This window comes from Lactuca serriola, chromosome 3 (assembly GCF_051521515.1).
Source record: "Lactuca serriola cultivar US96UC23 chromosome 3, Lser_US96UC23_V15, whole genome shotgun sequence".
Classification (NCBI taxonomy): Eukaryota; Viridiplantae; Streptophyta; class Magnoliopsida; order Asterales; family Asteraceae; genus Lactuca; species Lactuca serriola.
Genome location: NC_136410.1, coordinates 110,645,949 through 110,657,688, shown reverse-complemented (window position 1 = coordinate 110,657,688; position 11,740 = coordinate 110,645,949). Strand labels below are relative to the sequence as shown.

At 34.1% G+C, this 11,740-nt stretch overlaps 2 pseudogenes; both read right to left on the bottom strand.

The window, feature by feature from the left end:
- Positions 1-1,819: 1,819 nt before the first annotated feature.
- On the bottom strand, positions 1,820-3,521 carry LOC145095620 (AAA-ATPase At3g50940 pseudogene; annotated as a pseudogene).
- Positions 3,522-7,231: 3,710 nt separating this feature from the next.
- Positions 7,232-8,747, bottom strand: LOC145093034 (AAA-ATPase At5g17730-like; annotated as a pseudogene).
- Positions 8,748-11,740: the final 2,993 nt, after the last annotated feature.

Genomic DNA, 11,740 nt, shown 5'->3' with positions numbered 1-11,740 from the left:
ATTAACCAAGTAAATAATACATTAGGCCTTCCAGTATGGGGCATCACCTTACGTGTGACGTCCTATGTGGCATAGAAAGTCACGCGTGAACACCGTCGTAATGATGGGTGGGTGTCTTGTGGCGTGGTACTGGCTATGAAAGCGTGAACACCGTCCCAATGATAGGTGTATGTCTTGTGGCGTGGTACTGGCTATGAAAAAAAGATGAGGGTTGTGATTGGTGGAACATTTGTTTTTTGTCTATCTCTCTCTACAATCTGTGTCTTCTTCACCACCTCTTCACTATTGAACACTATTTCCACAACCTAGTGAATTGGTTGTGGAATGGTTAAAATAATGACGTGACCTCTGTTGGAAAATTTAGTATAAATATTTATATTTTTACTAACTTTGGACATATATAAATATATACATATGTTGTATATATAAGTAACTCTAAGTGGGTTTGTGTTCTCCTCCACGAGGACTTCGAAACGATATATTATATGTCCAAATTAGAGTATATGTGAATGAAATATCGATACTTAAAAATTGGTATTTGAAAATAAATTTAGCAAAAAAAGAGGAATGTGGGAATGATTCACATATTGGTAGAAAGACCAAACCAAATAAGGTTTATAAGCTTGAATGCATGAAAGGATTAAAAGTTTGTGTTTATGGTTGTGTTAGAATTCCTACCCGCCTGTAGGGGTGCAGATCTTAGATGTGAACAAAAGCAGAAATAGGTACACTTTAGAAATGATACGGCGACGATACATTGTTGCAACAAAACAAAATTTAATATTTTGAAGCATTGTGGCCACGTCGTTTCACTTAAGGGTGTGATGACGTGCAAAGTGCTAGCCAAGATGATCAAATTAGATAACATATTTATGGTTAAATTGTATGAAACTTTTAAGCAATTACCTAAGATATTTTTAGTGTTTTTTTAGTTTTATTTTATTAAATTTACAAGGTTAATTCATAAAATGACGACCATTAAGGAACTTATCTTTTAATTATATTAAATGTGTTACTAAAATATTTTGTGTGTTCTTATTACTTCATTAGAATGAATCCTTATTGTAATAAATGAATAAGTATATTCATCTATTGACAAGTGTCATACAATTAATATTGTATGTCACCTATCATGTCACTTGTCAACCTATTAATTATCTGTTTTAAATTGTTCATTCTAATTATATTAAATTAATAATTGACTTTTCATTTTAAATTTCAAACTTTTAAATTTTTTTCGTTCTAATTATATTAAATTAATAACATTAGATTAAAAAAATAAAATTAAATTAATACAGATTATAAGGTGATATAACTTCACGTATTTATGTAAATCAACTATTACAATTTTATATAACTAAAAAATATCTTTTAAGGAATAATTTATTTAAAATAATTGATTAAAAATTTTGATTTTTTAATATAAAAGTTTAATTAATTTTATAACCGTGGTTCTGACGGGTTATAAACTAGTTTTTAATATGTAAGATGTCAACGAAAAAGTTAGCTCACATAGACTTAGGGGTGTTTGGGATATCTTTTGAGATGACAAAAGAACTTTTGGAAAAAGATAACAAACAAAAGATGTTTGGGGAAAGCTCCTTAAAAGCTTCTTTTGGATTTTTTAAAGAAGGAAAACTGACTTTTTAGAAAAGTCAGGAAAACCTAGTTTTTTGGAACTTTTCCCAAAAAAAATTTTGCCCTCTGAAAAGATACCCCAAACACCCTTAATAGAACAAATTACGTCATTAAATGTCACAGTAGAATTAACAAAAGGGATCCATAGTCACGAAGTTGTGGCGACATACGCTATGGCATAATGACTATTATATTAGTTTTCAAAATGTTAATCAAGCATTACTAATATTAAGGTCTAGTTAAATCTAGCTAACCATTAGAGTTATCAAAAAATAATTGTTTCAAATTATGAGATAACTTTTGCCTTTTTCGCTTCAGGAACTTCATCATTACCACCATCACCTTGCTCTTTAGCTGTATCCTCCTCCGTCTTCTTCCGTTTCAAAAAGTTCACAACTCCCTCCAACACAATCTCCTGATCGTCGGACTTCATGAGTTCCTCCGCCACCTCCGCTGGTGTAACATTCGTGCCATTGATTAATTCTTCAATTTCAGTAAACCTCAAATGTGTGTCATGAATGTTGAGATAGTTAGCAGCTAAAGTTTTGAACCCATCAATGGTCAAATACGACATATGAATATGCACATCCATCCTTCCTGGTCGAAGCAATGCAGGATCGAGTCTTTCTTTGTGGTTTGTTGTAAAGATTATAATACGTTCATCCCCACAACACGACCATAACCCATCTATGAAGTTTAAAAGCCCACATAAAGAAAACTACAAAAACCAACGAAAAAAGAAACAATATTTAATTACCCTCTTCCAAATTCCAATCATCTGTAGCAAGAAGATTAACGAAACAAACCTGGGGAGAATGTTTAGGTTTATCGTGGATATATTTTGAAGGAATGGTTCCCTTCCGATCATGCACTTGTATGCTACAATCAATATCTTCGATCACAATAATGGAACGATTCGATGTGCTTAACATCAGTTTCTTCAAACTCGAATCACTCCCAACACTGTTCAACTGTAGATCATAAATATCAAACTTAAGGTAGTTCGCCATGGCAGCAATCAAGCTTGATTTCCCAGTCCCCGGTGGACCATACAGTAGATACCCTCTCTTCCATGCCTTCCCTACTTTCCTGTAAAAATCCTTTCTCCTTAAAAACAAATCCAAATCCTCCATTATCGTCTTTTTCATCGTTGGATCCATAGCTAATGTATCAAACGTCGATGGATGGTCTAGTTTTACCGATTCCTTTTCTGTTCTATTATAACCGCTGCGTTCGAATTGTAGGTTATGGAGCTTCACGACATTCTTCTGGTTTTCAATTTCTTTAGCTTTTTGAAGTATCCATGGTAAGTAAGAATTTATTATTTTGTCTTTATATTCTTTGTCAAATTTCAGTTCGATGTATTTCTTCTCCGGAGTTTCACAGCCGTTAGACTTTTCTTGTGGTGGCACGATGACGTACCTCCATGCAAGTGAGATTCCCTCAAACGAATCTTGTATCGCCTCCCATTTTGCAAACTTAACATTGATGTGATCTTCTTTGACAGTTTTGGTTATTCTACAATAAGATTTTTAGGGTTGAAATTAAAATCTATAAAACAAGAATTAAACAATTGAGAATCACCTGAGACAGTTGGAATCTGGTTTCATTCTGGTACAGAGGAAGGCTTCGGCGGCATCGAACATCTGGTTTGGAGAAACGCCGTCTCTCTGGTCGAAGAGGAGAGTGAGTTTTGAGGATTTAGGTTTCCAGTAGAATCGGACGGCGTTGACGACGTATTTTAGGAGTTGTGTTGGGACTAGGTTGTACATTGTGAGCAAAAGCATGACTGAGGGGGCGTATTGTGGGGCATACGCTAACAGCAGAGATAACGGTGTCGCCATCGCCGGAAAACTTAGACCACGAAGCCTCGGTTCCGCCATTACTGTCTGCTTTCCTAGCTAGGAATTTCTTTAGAAGAGGGTAGAAACTAGAAAGATCTTGTATACGGATAGTTGCTAATCTTCGGGAATATTTGGGACGCCATTTAATGATGATTAGTTAAAAAAAGTAATGTATATCTATACAAAATATTATCAGTTTTTATAAAAAGAATAGTGATACTTTTATTTGTTCTTTTTTTCTCCATCCACTTAACAAAAAGGTAGCTTTCGTTTAATATCCTTTGGAAACTACCCTCATCCCTCTTCTTGATATCTATTCCTTAAATTGAATTCACACATTATTCTAATTTTGTTCAAGATTTTAATTTTTATTTTACACATTTGACTCGATAGTTTTGGGTTCCCAAGCTTACCCGCAATTGGTTTTGGGCTAATGAGCTATAGGTAATGAACTTTGGGTTTTGTCCACATTTGGATAACCATGTTTTTTCCGTTCATTTTTAACTATTGAACTTGTTTGACCTGTTTAAAATAGAGTAATATAATTGGTAATTACGGTAATATTACCCTATTATGAACACGTCAAAAAAGTTTATTGGTCAAATGTGTAAAAAAAAATGGTTACCTAAATATGGATAAAAATCAAAGTTTCTTCGTTGTTTTGATAATATTCGACAAAAACCGTCTCATGGACTGTGGCTTGGGATCAGGCAACAACAGTCCATAAACAATTACGTTAGGCTTGGCACAACCAGGTTCAGGCCCGACTAGTCTGGGCTAGGCTGTTCTGCTAGCTCTTTAAAACACATATGACGTCCTTAAGCGTATACAACTTAAACCCTAACTAGCTGGGCTTAAACAAAGTTGGCCAAATATCTGACCATTTCTTCGTATACAAACACGGGACAACCAACTTTCATGTCACATCAATGGGTCTTATGACTCCTTGGATGTAACATAAAGAACCTAATATTATCAAAACAGGTAATGAACTTTGATTTTTTCTATATTTAGGTATCCATGTTTTTTCGTACACATTTGACTAGTAAACTTGGTTGACTTGTTTATAATAAGGTAATATTGCCGTTAATTATCAGTCTTATTACCCTATTTTGAACATATTAAGCAAGTTCAATGGTCAAATATTAAAAAAAAAAAAAAAAAAAAAAAAAAAAAAAAAAAAAAAACATTATTACCTTATAAACATGCCCCTCATGGTTCATACTCCTATCTTATAAACATGATGTTGTAATTGAGACAAAAACATGCGAGTTTAAAAAAAATCATTTTATTTGTTTGTTTGGAAAATTGGTTTTTGAGAGTTACAAATTTTAAATTTTAAAAAATAACTCGAATATAAAATTGGCTTTTTCCAGGAATAACATTTAATAAAAAGTTGTAGCCTAATGTAACAACTTTATTAGATCACATTTAAAAATATAATTTTTAACAAATGTCTCTATGTATAATATACATTTCAATTTTTCAATAACTTTCAGTTATTTTATCGAACACATATTTACAAATAAAATCTATAACTTTCTGTTTCAAGTTATCAAGTGTCATCAATTGTTATTAACTAACAGCTTCCAGTTATTTTATCGAACACATATTTACAAATAAAATCTATAACTTTCTGCTTCAAGTTATCAAGTGTTATCAAGTTGCTATTAACTAACAGCTTCCAACTAATTTTGGTAACGCAACTTAATTTATTTAAATAATAATCTACTATACTTAATTAATCATACAACAATATTTTACATTATTTTAACAATTTATTCGATCTATTATCAATTCGATCATGCAAATAATATGAACCGTAGAACCATGTTTCTATATTATAAATGTATTACTAATAAAATATTGCATCTTCTAATTTTTTATGAAATCATGTCTTTTCGTGTTTTGTTTAATAAAATAAAAAGAATTTGAAACATCGTTATATAAAATCATATTTAAAAATTAAAACATATACTTGAAAAGTTCTAAATGAGGTGTTGGGAGTAACTGAAAGATATTTATGTACATTAACGTGTCTAACTTCATTTAGAAATATAAAAATAAGCAAAAGTAAGAACAGAAAAAAGAGAGCAAAATGTTGATTTTTGGAAACTATTTGTTAAAATCTACTTAATAAATGAAACCTTTTGTACACATATCATCTCTCTAGATCCATCTTTTGATTATTATGAATTGACCATAATGCCCTTCATCTTATTTTTCAGAATATAATTTCATATTTGTTTCCTATTTATTTTACGGAAATATTTAATGCACAATGAATATAATTGGTATACAATCCTCTATATACGGAATGTGTATGCAATTATTTATATCAAATCCTATGCCTCATATGTGATTTCGGCAAAATAGTAATAATAATAATAATAATAATAATAATAATAATAATAATAATAAAACAAAAAAACAAACAAACATCAACATCAACACCCTTATACATTGCAAATACGATTAATAAGTATATTTTTACTTTAGAAGCAATTCATACGTATCACCAAATAAAGAAAAACTATAATTCATAAACAATAATGGTGAGATTTTCCCATTTTAGTGTCAAGCTTTATATCCTATTCCGGAGTTCAAGTTAACAAGAAAACATAATTTAATCTCATATAAAACACATTATTGAGGTTCTTAGTTATTAGTTGAATCTTCTTGAACATATCATTTGAATCACCAATATTTGTATCTAACAGAATGTGTGATTGGTATTTCAACGGATAACCACTCATATACACAAATGATGTAAATTAACTTAATTTCTTTATATCGTCCAAACATAAAGTCTTCCTAATGCTATTTTAAATAGCTTCACCAACTATTAATGGAGAAAATACCTAAAACAAAAATTCTTAATAATAATTATGAATGTTTTATAAATATTTTACCCGTAGCTTACATGAGTTGTAACCTAGTATATAATCAATGAGAATGTAATCGTAGAAGATATGAAAATCAAAGAGTTGATTTCTTTTTTTGATTTCACGCATAAATAATAGGAGGGCAGTTGTAATTTAATTTAAAGCAAAAAGATAAGAAATTGAATTTAGAATCTTGTCGAAGGATGGAAGAATTTGAAATCTTTTAATTAAACAATCAAATTGTTATTATGGAAATCTAGTTCCATTCATTTGATAAACTGAATACGTTTTCCTCTTGATTTTAGTTTTTAATTCCTTTTAATTGCAAAAGAATCATACCAAAAAAACGTCCCCTTACTATTGTTAAAGATCACAATGACCTAGAGAATCATACTATGCAAAAATTGTTCATCTAAAATTCATTTTTGCACAATGTTTCTTCATCAATATAGTGACCATAATCTCACAGTTTCCCTTATTCTTAAGGATCTCTAAACAAAAACCAGAAGTTTCCGATAAAGCAACCGTCATCAAATAGTTCTCTCACCTCTCTCACACATATATCGGATGAACCTCTTCCCTGACGCAACGTGGATCAACCCACCCCTCTCCCTGTGTAACGTCAATGAAATGTTGTGCGTCGAACAACTCAAAAAGTGTGTCAAACAAAATTACCAATATGAACTTGTCTTTAATTAGTTCCATCATTATCATTGTCTTTATCGACAATATTAAGGACCAAAGGTTTTGGTTGTTTTCCAACAACCAAACCAACAAAAGTTAGATTTTTTGTCAATGTTTCTTTCTTTTTTCTTCTTTTTGGATTAAAAGATAGGACACGCGCATAACTAAGGTTCCTCATGATCAAAACTACCCCATAGCATAATACCAATAACTAGAAATATATTTGTTTCTAACATGTTAACCCACCTCTGATTGATGATTAAATTTAGCAAAATATAATTGTTTTAGATACTATCCACTCGATTCAATTTTTTCCTTCTCTGCATCAATTTTTTTCTTCTTTTCTTCAACTTCAAGAACTGCATCTTTACCCTTATTAATTCGCTCCTTCGCTGCATCCTCTTCTGTCCTCTTCCGTTGCAAAAACTTGACAACTTCCAACACAACCTCCTGATCATCGGATTTCATGAGTTCCTCCGCCGCCTCCGCGGGTGTAACCTTGGTGCCACTGAGTAAATCTTCGATCTCAGTAAATCTCCAATGGTGGTCAAGAATGTTGATATAGTTAGCCGCTAGTGTTTTGAACCCATCAATGGTCAAATACGACATGTGAATGTGCACATCCATCCTTCCTGGTCGAAGCAATGCTGGATCGAGTCTTTTTTTGTGGTTCGTTGTAAAGATTATGATACGTTCATCCCCACAACACGACCATAACCCATCTATGAAGTTTAAAAGTCCCGATAAAGAAAACTACACAACAAGAAAAGAAACAAAATCATCCTAATTCCGATCCAGGGGTAAAGTAGCAAAAAGGAAGTTAAATAAACAAACCTGGGAAAAACGTTTAGGTTGAACAGGAGATGTGCAGGAGGAAGAGCTTGTTCTCTTCCGATCATGCGTTTGTTTGCTACAATCAATATCTTCGATCACAATAATGGATCGATTTGATGTGTTTAACATCATTTTCTTCAAACAAGAATCACTCACAACATTATTCAACTGTAGATCATATATGTCAAACTGCAGGTAATTCGCCATGGCAGCAATCAAACTCGATTTCCCAGTTCCCGGCGGACCATACAGTAGATAACTCCACGCCTTCCCTACTTTCTTGTAAAAATCCTTCCTTTTTAAAAACAAATCCAAATCGTCAATGATGTTCTTTTTCATAATCGGATCCATAGCTAATGTATCAAAGGTTGATGGATGATCGAGTTTACTGATTGCTTCTTATCATAACCGCTGCAGTAGCCTTGTAGGTTATGAAGCTTTACGAATTTTTTCTTGTTTTCGAGTTCCTTAGCTTTTTTAATGATCCATGGCAAGTAGGAATTTATTATTTTCTCTTTGTATTCTTTCTCGAATTTCAACTTGATGAATTTTTTTCCGGGGTTTGACCGCCGTTAGTCTTTTCCTTAGGCGACACGATGATGTACTTCCATGCAACTGAGATTCCCTCAAACGAATCTTCTATCGTCTCCGATTTTGCAAACTTGACATTGATTTGGTCGTCTTTCAAGTTTTTAGTTATCCTAGAATCAAGAAAAGATAACATATTTAATAAGGTTCGAAATCAAAATATATAAAGCGAAGAAGAAATAATATAGAACAATCACATGAGCCGTTTGGAATCGATGTTGACTCTGGAACAAAGGAAGACTTCGGCGGCATCGAACATCTGGTTTGGGGACATGTCGTCTTTTTCTCGAAAAACGAGAGTGAGTTTTGAGGGTTTGGGTTTCAAGTATTTTCGGACAGCGTCGACAACGGTTTGTAGGAATGGGAGGAGGTTAAATATTGTGAGGAAGAGCATGACTAAGGGGGAGTAATGTGGGGCATACGCCGTGTAACGTCCGGGTTTCAGGGCTAAGCATTTTTGACAATGTAATAGTCTAGGTCAACTATTGTAACTCTTTTTAAAGTAATAAAGATGAAATATTTGAGTGTTATTTGAATGATGTGTATTTATGTGCTTATTATTTAATTATAAATGTATAATTAATAAAGAATAAAAATAAGCGTCAAAATTAAAGTGTGAGATAAGCCCGATATCTTTATATAAAGTTGTAGTGGTCGAAACAAGGATTCCGGGAATACAAAGAACGCCGAAATCCGAGTTATAATGAAGAGGTTATGACCCGTCGAAGTTTCGCGACAAAACCGGCACGATACCGGGAAGCGTAAATAGTGAATTTACGATAGAGCGAGATTTAGCCTTAGCGATCTAAACGAAAGTCGTAGTGTATGTTAAACTAAGAGCGTCGATAAAAAGAACGCCCAAATCTGACTTCGTATGGGGAAGTTATGATTTTTCAAAGTTTCGGATTAGCAGTGTACAACCCGAAATTCGAATATTAGATTGAACGGTTTTTAGCCGACACAACCTAAACGAGAATCGAAGATCTCGTTAATAGTAGCATAACGAAAAAAAAGATGGGCGAAAACGGACGTCGGATGAAAAAGTTTTGAGGATTTAACGGACCAATCCTGTCCCGGCCTGTTAATAATATAAAATTTAAAATCGAGTCAAAATTAGCCAACGGAGTCTAAATGAAAGTTGTAGAGTACGTTCTCACCTTCACGTGGATATAAAAAACGTCGAAAACAGAGCTCGTACACGAAAGTTACGAATTTTTAAAGTTTGCACTTGAATTTGCGAAGCTGATTTCGAAGTTGCTGACATGGCCAAATCTCAGTCGTCGCTTGCTGAGCACGGACTCGCTTCGGATGATGACACGTAGCCTCGCATTACGTCCCGCGTCTGAGATTAGTACGCCCAGCGTACCTTCGCTTCCTATCCGACTGGTGTGCGAGACAGCTGGAACCGAGGTAGCATGCTTATCCGAAGTTACGTCCCGCGTAGCCAAGGATTACGCCCAGCGTAGTCCGAGGTTTTTTCAAGTATTAGTGAAATAATTCTAGGCCAGAGAGGTTTTTTCAATTCGGGTTGCGGAGTGGAGTTATTATGGTTGTAGTTTGGAATGCTTCTATTTTCATGGAATTCTGACAAGGAATGACGCTTCCAGTTCTTGAGCAGAGTGATCGAATTTTCTCTGTATGAATAGGGTTAACATGTTAAGGTTTGTTCCATCACAAGGTCATGTGATTTCAGTTAAGATTGAGTTTTGGTAGCATTATCAGAAGGTGGTTGTTTAGGTGAGATGATTTCTAAGTTCTATATTACATTCAGGAAAGTTCGGGTGGGGTCAAGCGGTGTAAAAAAGGAATTATAAGGAAAGATTACGAGGAAGAAATCTAATTTAAGTAGGGGAGATTGTAACATCAAATTTTCTAAGGTATGAATTTTATAACAAAAATAATAACTAATTTGGAAATCTGGTTAGCCATGACGTGGTGAAGGTATCACCACGACGTAGCAATTTGGTTTGGAACCACACATATTTAACGAGTACCACGATGTGGCATCTGTTCTGGCACAAGTCCATGATTTTTTAGAATTTCCTTCATATTTAAACCTTGTTAGCTTGAATCTGGGGTTCCTTATTATCCTCCATCACCCTCAAACCCCAGAAAACCCTAACCCTAAACCCTCTTGGTGATTCTTGGTCCATTTTAGTCTTCTTAGTGCTTTGAAGAAGAATAATAATGTGTTTTGGTGAATTCATCCAGCAAGAAAACATCATCATCATCATCATTATCATCATCTTGTGCATATTTTGAACCCTTGTGAGTATTCAAGTTCCCACCTTTTTGGTTTGTGCTTCTAGATCTAGAGTTTTTGTCCCTTTTCTTCATGTTGTGAGAGTTTGAAGGATTGGATTCCATAAAGTTGGCAACTTTATGGATCCTAAAGATCCATTTGAGGTTATGTTCTCCAAAACTAATGTTCCTTGGTGTATTTGGCCTCATGCACAAGTTTGAGTTCATTTCTTTCATGGTTTTGACTTATTTTGGGAGAGACATGCATTGGACTTACATGTCCATAAAGCACTAAATTTTATGATGCTTTTGGAGTATCAAATTCTTATGGAAAGTTGGGTTGGATGGCTCTAGTGATTAAGAGTTCGAAGGATGACCTCATGTCTTATAATGTCATTAAGGACTTAGGGTTAGAAGTTTTGGCTTATTGGTATGACTTAAAGGATAAAGTTGGAAACTTTATCCATTAAGACCTTGGGGTGTACAAGGTCGGAGCTTTGGAGTTCTTTGAATTGTTGGAAAACAACTTAATAGGTTAAGTTTTTCAGACCAATCCCCACGGCGTGGCATTAGGCTGCCATGGCGTGATGACTGGGAGAGGACTCGACTGTTCTGTCTTCACACTGCCACAATGTGGCCAATGGAAGGCCGGAATGTGGCGATTAGCTGGGATGATTTTGGGCCATTGACTTGTTGACATGTGGACTTTTGGCCATGATTGTTGGATTTAGTGTGTAGGCCAAGATTAGATCTTGTATGTTTTGATAGATGTGTGGTAGCATCAGTTGCATAGATTTGAGGGGTGGTTTAGCTGACTTTGTGAATCAGGTGAGTCTTCTCACTATATTTTGTAGGATGTTAGCTGTCTTTGTGACTCTTCCATGGGTACGTTGGGTTGGGCCCATTTGTATGCTGGTTTGGGCCTATTTTTATGTTGCGTTGGGTCCATTGATAAGTTGGGTGTAACGATCGTCTTCCGAGGTATAAATTTATTTAAATTCTCAAGTTTTATTTTGGGCTATAATA